This window comes from Meriones unguiculatus, chromosome 8, assembly GCF_030254825.1.
Source record: "Meriones unguiculatus strain TT.TT164.6M chromosome 8, Bangor_MerUng_6.1, whole genome shotgun sequence".
Taxonomy (NCBI): domain Eukaryota; kingdom Metazoa; phylum Chordata; class Mammalia; order Rodentia; family Muridae; genus Meriones; species Meriones unguiculatus.
Window position 1 is genome coordinate 92,950,393 of NC_083356.1, and position 8,016 is coordinate 92,958,408.

General features: G+C 44.7%; 1 pseudogene; it reads right to left on the reverse strand.

Moving 5' to 3' along the window:
- Positions 1-724: 724 nt before the first annotated feature.
- Positions 725-1,388, reverse strand: LOC110563778 (cyclin-dependent kinase 4-like; annotated as a pseudogene).
- Between the last annotated feature and the right edge of the window lie 6,628 nt (positions 1,389-8,016).

Genomic DNA, 8,016 nt, shown 5'->3' on the forward strand with positions numbered 1-8,016 from the left:
CCATCTAAGGCATTCTGCCCATCTAAAGCCAGTATCTTGGTGCTGAGGCTCTTTGCCCAGGACCAAGCTACTACAGAGTGAGTGGAAGACCAGACATGCCGGAGTTAATATGCCTCCCCTGTTACTCAGTGATGACACCCAAGAGTCAGTGTACATACACTCCAGTTCCCTCTTGCCTTGGATGGGATAATTGGAATCCATCCTAGCATCTCTATTGGTTACCAACTTCTTTCTCATTCCTACATAACTCTCATTCCTATGTAACATGCTTTTTCTTCTGGAGCTGGCTGTACAACTTAAAGAGAGAGAGAGACAGTCTTTATGTAGTTCAAATGGACCTCAAACTTGATCCTCATGTCTCTGCCTGTTGGATATCGGGATTGTAGACATATATGCCAGGATACCCAAATACCTGAATTTTTTTGTTGTCTCCTTTTGTTTTTATATATATGACCCAAATATAAAGTGGGGAGGGATGAAGAGATAGACAATAAGCCTCAAAGGGAGGGGAAGGAACATCATTTAAAGTTTAAGATATTCTTTGTAAAAAGTAGGAGGAATCTTCAGAGCTTTAGAGGAAGGCAGAGGTCACCTTTGGACTTCTCTCCAGTTCAAGGAAGTGGGGATAATAGCTGTTTCATTGGTCACCTTGGATCACCTCCTTCCTCATGTAGGGGAGAGTGCTGCAGGGTTCAGAAAGCAAAGATCCATCCATCCACAAGGGTTAAAAGTCAGCATTTCCCACAGCAGCCATGTTGCAGGCTCCTCTGTACCACTGACTGCCCTCGTTAGAGCTATCTAGGGGAAAGGCCCCACCTAGAGACACATCTGGAGGCCAGTCATCCTCTGGAGAGAGGCGAATCAGACTGAAGACTTTGCATAATGGTCAGCTTCAGAGTTTCTGCTGAAGAGAGGTTTTCAATGAACAGCCTCTACAAAGATAAAGCTGACACAGAACTTCAATGACTCTGTACCAGAGAGAAACACATGTGTCAGGGCCATCTTAGTCATAGATTCTGGCTAGGCCAAGGTCAAACAGTTGACTGTGCCACTACTTCTCGCTAGAACATTCTGTGAGTTCAGGTCAGTGAATGATGCCATTCACGTGAAGAGAATGCACGTTGGATCCTTGATGGTCTCAAGCGGTGGGGGTGCCTTGTCCAGGTATGGCATTAGGTGCTGCTCTATGCACTCCAACACTGGGGTCACCTTGGCCTCTCAGTCAGATTGGGAAGTGGGCCAGACCTCCATCAACTGGACAATACTGGGACACTTAAAAACCTCCAGCCTCCTCAGTCCAGCTACTAATGAACTCTGTTGGTGGGAAGGCCTCCTCCCGCTCCTCCTCCACTGAGAAAGCTCACAATTATGATGCCCCAGGGACCCATAATCCTTGTTAACCATAATCCTTTTTAACTGTCCCATGGGCACCAATAAAACTTTAGCTATAGGCTCATAGAGAAAGGTAGCTGTTCTTGGATCAGGGAATGCCTTTGCAACTGGCTGAGAGAGGTGGGGTAGAGGGCAACCCCTGGCTTTTTCCTGATGTGAGCCAGATCATAGAGGCTGCTAGAACAGTCCCTGCACTCGGACTCCCACCATGCGACCAGCCAAACCTAGTTAAATTAATTGGTTTAACTTGGTTTTCTTTTTTTTTTTTTTTCTTTTTAACATTCTGGGATCCAGTCAAGTGCTTTGTGCATGGTAGGCAAGTATGCAGCGTGCCCTACCACTGAGCTCTAGCCACAGGCCTCTCTGTGATTTAAAAATTATGCTTGTCTGTATGGATGGGTATGCATGTGTTATATAAGTACACCTGTGTACCATGATGACTTGCAGGAGTCAGTTTTCTCCTTCTACCATGTGACCTGGGGATTGAGGTCACATGGTCAGGCTTTGCGGGTGTGTGCTTTTGCTCACTAGGCCTTCTTGCCAGCTCTGCACTTTGTAAGTGGTGTATACTTACTCTGTCTCTTTCTCATCCAGGTGAACCTACTTCAAAACAGTGTCCCTCCCAGAGCTGTTGTATAGACGAAGCAAGAAACAGTCTCAAAACCAGAGAGGATTGCATGAAGACATGGTTATAACCCAACACCTCATCTCCACCATAATCTGCCCCTCAAAAGGCACCTGAGAGGCCAGGTCATTGTCTTTTAAATGGTGTCACCATTTAACCTACCTACCATGTTTTCCTCCATCCATAAAAACCATCCTCTATCTAAATACTTCCTAGAAATCACACACAAACCTACCTATACTGTTTTGTATTCCATATGACTGTGGCTTTCAGCTGTGGCCTCAAGATCAGCGAGCGGTTTGTTGCTGTTTTGTTTATTTGTTTTTTGAGACAGGCTCTCCATTGATAGCTCAGACTGGCCTTTGAACCCTTGCCTCAGCCTGCTTGAGTTCTAAGATTACAGGTGTGTAGCTCTAGACTCACGCAGCAACCTATCTTTAACAACCGTCTAGTTGACTCTGATACATGCCCTGGATCGAGACTCACCACAGTGGGAAGTTATTTCTCTCCATCTTCAACCTGACTGCAAAACTCCCCACCACTTACCATAGTCATGCTGTCAGCCATTACTGGTAGATTTGGCAAAACCCTAGTGCTCCCTGGTCCTAGAACTTTCTCACACCTCCTCTTTTCTTCTTTCTTCTTCATCCCTCCTCTTCCTCCTTCTACGTCACAGTTTTAATTTAGACCAATTGGTATTTCTTGCTTGGATTACCAAGGTGGCTTTCCAGCTGGTGTCTCTGAACACCTGTCTATCAGTGCAAGAATTATCTACCTAAAATGCAAATTGCATCCCTTTAGTGCTTCTCAAAGCACATCCAACATCTGTGATAACAGCCAATCTGCTGCTTCTCAGACAAGCAATAGCCATGCGCAGAGCGATCTTCTAGGGCAGAATTAACCTTCAAGGAATTGGAGCCCAGAGCAATTTGGGGTGTCTTGTGAAGAGAGAGTGAAGGAGAGCTGGTCTTTTTCTCAGGATCTGTCTATCAGGCCCATCTGGCTTCTAACTTACTATCCTAGCTTTAAAAATGCATTGGCTTCTAAACTGTTAGAGATATATTGTTGTTGTCTGAGTGTTATATATTCCCCGAACTGATAGCTTGAAATCCAGTTTCCTGTGAGATTAGTTGGAAATGGGACCACTGAGAAGTTAAGGTCTTCACACGTAGGATTAGTGAACGTATAGGAGAGGCTTGACAGTGTCCCTGCCTTGTGATGCTACACCTAAAACATGGCGCCCTCTTACCCAGAAATGGGCCTTCAGTGGACACCAAATCTACTGGCATCTTAATGTTGGACAGGTCAGCCTCCAAAACTAGGAGAAATAAATTTGTTTACAGGCTGCCCAGTCTGTGATATTTTGTTATGGTAGGCCAAAAGAGCCAAGACAGAGCCACATGGTCAAAAGTCTTATCTGGGGTCAGGTCCCCTACCTGTCTGGGGTATCTTTGTTATTTTTCTATTGCTTTGATAAAACACCATGACTGAGGCAATTAACAAAAGAAAGCATTTAATCTAGGACTTACTATTTCAGAGGATTGTGATCTCCAGAGCATGGAGCATGGCAGCGAAAGGCAAGCAAAGTGCTGGAGCAGTACATCTTGAGACAGAGCAGTGAGCCAGAGAGAGCTGATCAGGAATGGTGTGGGTTCTTGAAACTCCAAAGCTCAATCCCCAGTGACACAACTTCTCCAACAAGGCTACACCTCCTAATCCTTTCCAAACAGTTCCAACAACTGCAGACCAAGTACTGAAACATATAAGCATATGGGAGCCATTTTCATTCAAACCACCATGGGAGTGTCCTGACTTTACAGAGATGCCAACCCAGGTAAATCTGCCAGCTTTGTGCTTTGGATTTCAGTCTTAGGAGATTGGTTGTGCCTGCCTCATAAGGATGCTCAAGGAATGTTCCTATTCTCATTTCCTGCCACATGTGGAGCATACAGTATGGCAGCCATTACAATGACAGAACGCTTGCAACCATGAGAAAATCATTCTGGCCTAGAGCCCTGTTGAGTCATGGGACAAGAGCATACAGGCTTAAGGCCTGACTGTAGAGATCAGTGCTGTAAATAGCAGCCACCTTTGGCTGTACCGCAGTATGTCCACCCTCTGACAAAGAGCGAGCAGGACCCAGATGAGAGAGGACAGAGGACAGGAGGATGCTGGTCTGAGTCAGGAGTGGGAGAGCAAAGCCTGGGAGAAGGCAATGTGCGTTGTCTCAGCAGGTAGGGAAAAAGAATCAGCACGTTGCATTATAAGAGGCTTCCTTCCAAACCGGGGTAGGGCCCCGCCTCCATGGCACAAAGGACCTTGAGGGTAGGTGTCCCAAGCTATGACTAATGAGGCACACAGCAGCTGCCTGACATAAACCAAGTGGACTCAAATTACTCTTCATCTGGAATTCAAAAGTCAGGTCCCACTGTTGAGAGTACACTATCAATTATTGTTTTAGTTGACTCAAGTTGCCTTTGTGAATTTTATATTTGCATTATGCTCTGTTTTGGTGTTATAAGTTAATTTGTTTACTTAAGCCATTTAAAGTATTTCAGCTTTACTATCCTCGTCCTGTAGGAGCAGTTTTAAACTATTTTTTTCCAGTAAGTCAATGATTTGTTTATCTACAGCTGGTTTATTTATCCAGGCTGACTTCAAACCCTTGATCCTCTTGCCTCAGCTTTCTGAGTGCTGGGAAGGCATGAACCGCACTTGGCAGGGTCAGAGAGCTTGAGAATGGATGTAGAACAAGTCAAGAGCTGAGTCTCCCACAACTTAAGCTCTTCAGACTAGATCACGGAGCATCAATGCCTCCGTTATATATATGTTCGAGTCTTCCTGCCCAGGAACTAAGACTATAACTGCCTCTGGAAACTGGCTCGTTAAAGGTGTGATTGGTTAAGATGAAATGATGCTGGACAGGGTGGGGCTTACCCCAGCATGGTTTCTGCTCTTACAAGAGAGATTCAGAGTGAACACTGCATGCAAGGACCAGGTCACAGCGACACACCCAAACGCCAAGGACCACTGCAGATGGTCAGCAAATCTCAGGTGCTAGAAGGAAGGAAGGAGAGGGAGTCTGGCCTTGCCAAACCCCTCATTCTTGCTTTTATTTTCAGATCTCTGAAGTAATACATTTCCGTGCAGTTAACACACTCTGAGGCAATTTGTTATGGCATTTAAAGGAACTGGAAATCCAGGTGACTTTGCCTGTTCCCCAGCTTCCATTGGTAATCCAGGCATCCGTTGGAAGAGGCTCCCGTGCCCTGACTGCATTTGCTGCACCAGGCTATGTACAGGACTGAAGCTATTCATCTGTCACTCAGCACATAGAGCTCGCTCTTCAATGTAGGCTTGAGCAAAGGGATGGATCTCTAAGAATGTTAGGGATTCACACTGGCCACATTCGCTCTTGACCTTTAGCCCTTTCATATTGAACTACTTCCTTACTTAGTAGGTATGTGAATGTGCAACGTGAGAAAGCAGGGCGGCAGCAAATGAACCTAGAGGACGCCGTGGAACCTGAGACCACAGTTGGCCACACTGCCCTGGCCTCAGTGCTACCCGTTACCTCTGAGAAGATCTCAGCTGAACACTTCACCTTTGCTGTTTGGAGTATTGTATTGTTTGGTTGTGGTGTTGAGGATCGAAGTTCTGGCCCTGAGCATGTTAAGCAAGCATTCTAGCAGCTACATTGAGCCGTGTTTTTACTTTAGATGAATTTATTTTATTTAAAAAAAATTATGTGTGTGCATGTGTGTTTGCTTGTGGGTATGTACAAGTGAGTGCGAGTGCCCATGGAGGTCAAAGGCATTGGATGGCCTTGGAGCTGGCATTACCGGTGGTTGAGAAATGCCTGACGTGGGTGCTGGAAACCAAACTGGTCTTTAGGAGAATGGAGCGTTCTCTTACCTATTGAGACATCTTTCTAGCCCATGCTCTTACTTTCTGTTTTGACACAGGTCTTGTTAAACCGCCCCAGCCAGGTTTAAATTATCTGTGTAGTCCTGGTTCGTTCTGAGCAATTCTTCTGCCTCAGCCTCCTTGGTTTTAAGGTCTATGTCAAAGGCCCAATTTCTTTGGTGACTCAGTAAAAGGCAAGTTATAGATTATTGACCCTTCTCACTGCTTTCCCTGTAAAATTTGTCTTTGTAAATTAAAAATGAGAGTCGCTTCAGGGTTACGGTCACATTTGAGTTTATGCAAGCTGTAGTTCAGGAGTCCTCCTTCTCCGTATACTGTGTAAGTGCACACACACACACGTACAAATGTACAGTAGGTGTGATGTTGCCAACATCGCTTGATTTGATGTATCAGTTATTCTAATTCAACTTTTACTACATATGCAGCCATTTGACTGAAAATAGTCATGTTAGCATTTAACATGTCAGTTATGGAAAGGTGATGAATATCATGAAAGAAGAAAGGGTTAAAACAAAAAGCAAGGCATTAAAGTCTATGCCTTTGCAGAAGTGACCCCTGTTGTTCAGTGGCCAGAATCCCTGACAGGTGTGGTTTAAACAGCACAATGTGGGAAATCCAGCAAGCGTTGACCATCAGGATATGTACTTCCAGGCACAAAGGTCTCAGATACGATGCTTGGCTTCTCTTTCTTTGAATGATCACTCAGGACAAAATACTGATCACCAACTATGAATTTTAGTAGCCTGTCAAATGGTTTCACAGACTGTGGTTAAAACTTGTAGCCAAGTTTCAGAAGCAGAAAGACACACACAGTATATGCTCACTCATATAGACATGTAATATAGGATAAACCTATATCTAAAGAAACTAATCAAGAGAGAGGACCCTGACTAAAATGGTCAATCCCCATCCCAAAAGACAAAGAGGAAGGACATCAGAAGAAGAAGAAAACATGAAACAAGCTAAAAACTCGCCACGGAGGGCCTCTGAAAGGCTCTGCCCTGCAGACTATCAAAGCAGATGCTGAGACTTATGGCCAACTGTTGGGCAGTGTGCATAGAAGCTTATGTAAGAAGTGGGAAATAGTAAGGTCTGGAGAGGACAGGAACTCCACAAGGAGAGCAACAGAACCAGAAATTTGAACACAGGGGTCTTCCTAGAGACTCATATGCCAACCAAGTACCATGCATGGAGATAACCTAGAACCCCTGCACAGATGTAGCCCATGGCAGTTTAGTGTCCAAGTGGGTTACATAGTAAGGGGAAGAAGGACTGCCTCTGACATAATCTGATTGGCCTGCTCTTTGATCACCTCCCCCTGAGGGGGGAGCAGCCTTACCAGGCCACAGAAAATGACAATGCAGCCACTCCTGATGTGATCTGATAGACTAAGATCAGAAGGAAGGAGAGGAGGACCTCCCTTATCAGTAGACTTGGGGAGGGGCATGCATGAAGAAGGGAGAGGAAAGATGGGATCAGGAGGGGAGGAGAGAGGGGCTTATGGGGGGATACAAAGTGAATAAAGTATAATTAATAAAAAAAAGTTTAAAAAAAACTTGTAGCCAAGTTAATAACTTCAGCTTTGATATATACCCTACGTGAACACTTTTTTTTCCTTAACATTGAAAGATACTCTTGTTCAGGGGTTTTTGTCACCCTAGTCTTTGATGATTGCAAGGAGTTCTCTTTGGAGTTTCCCAGTAGAAGAAAACCCACAAAAACACACACAATCCCCCTTTCTATACCATGGGAAAAGCAAAGCAGAGTCTGATTTTTTTTTTAATTAATTGAGTGTATTACAGCAACATTCAGTGAACAGTTCAAATTAACCTAAAATATTAAAAATATATGTGCTCAGTGAATTTGGGGTTAGCGGGTGATATACCTAATTTTACTGCGTTATAAACACAAGTCAAGGTAAAAGGACCACCTTAGCAAAAGCTGCAGTGGTGCTATCCAGGGGCTGGCATTCCTTGTGACTTTAGGTATTCTACACAGCAGAGGCTGACTGCAGAGAAGGCCTTGTGAAGAGAACCCAAAGGCCCCTAGGACTCTCCATGACCTTTAACTGG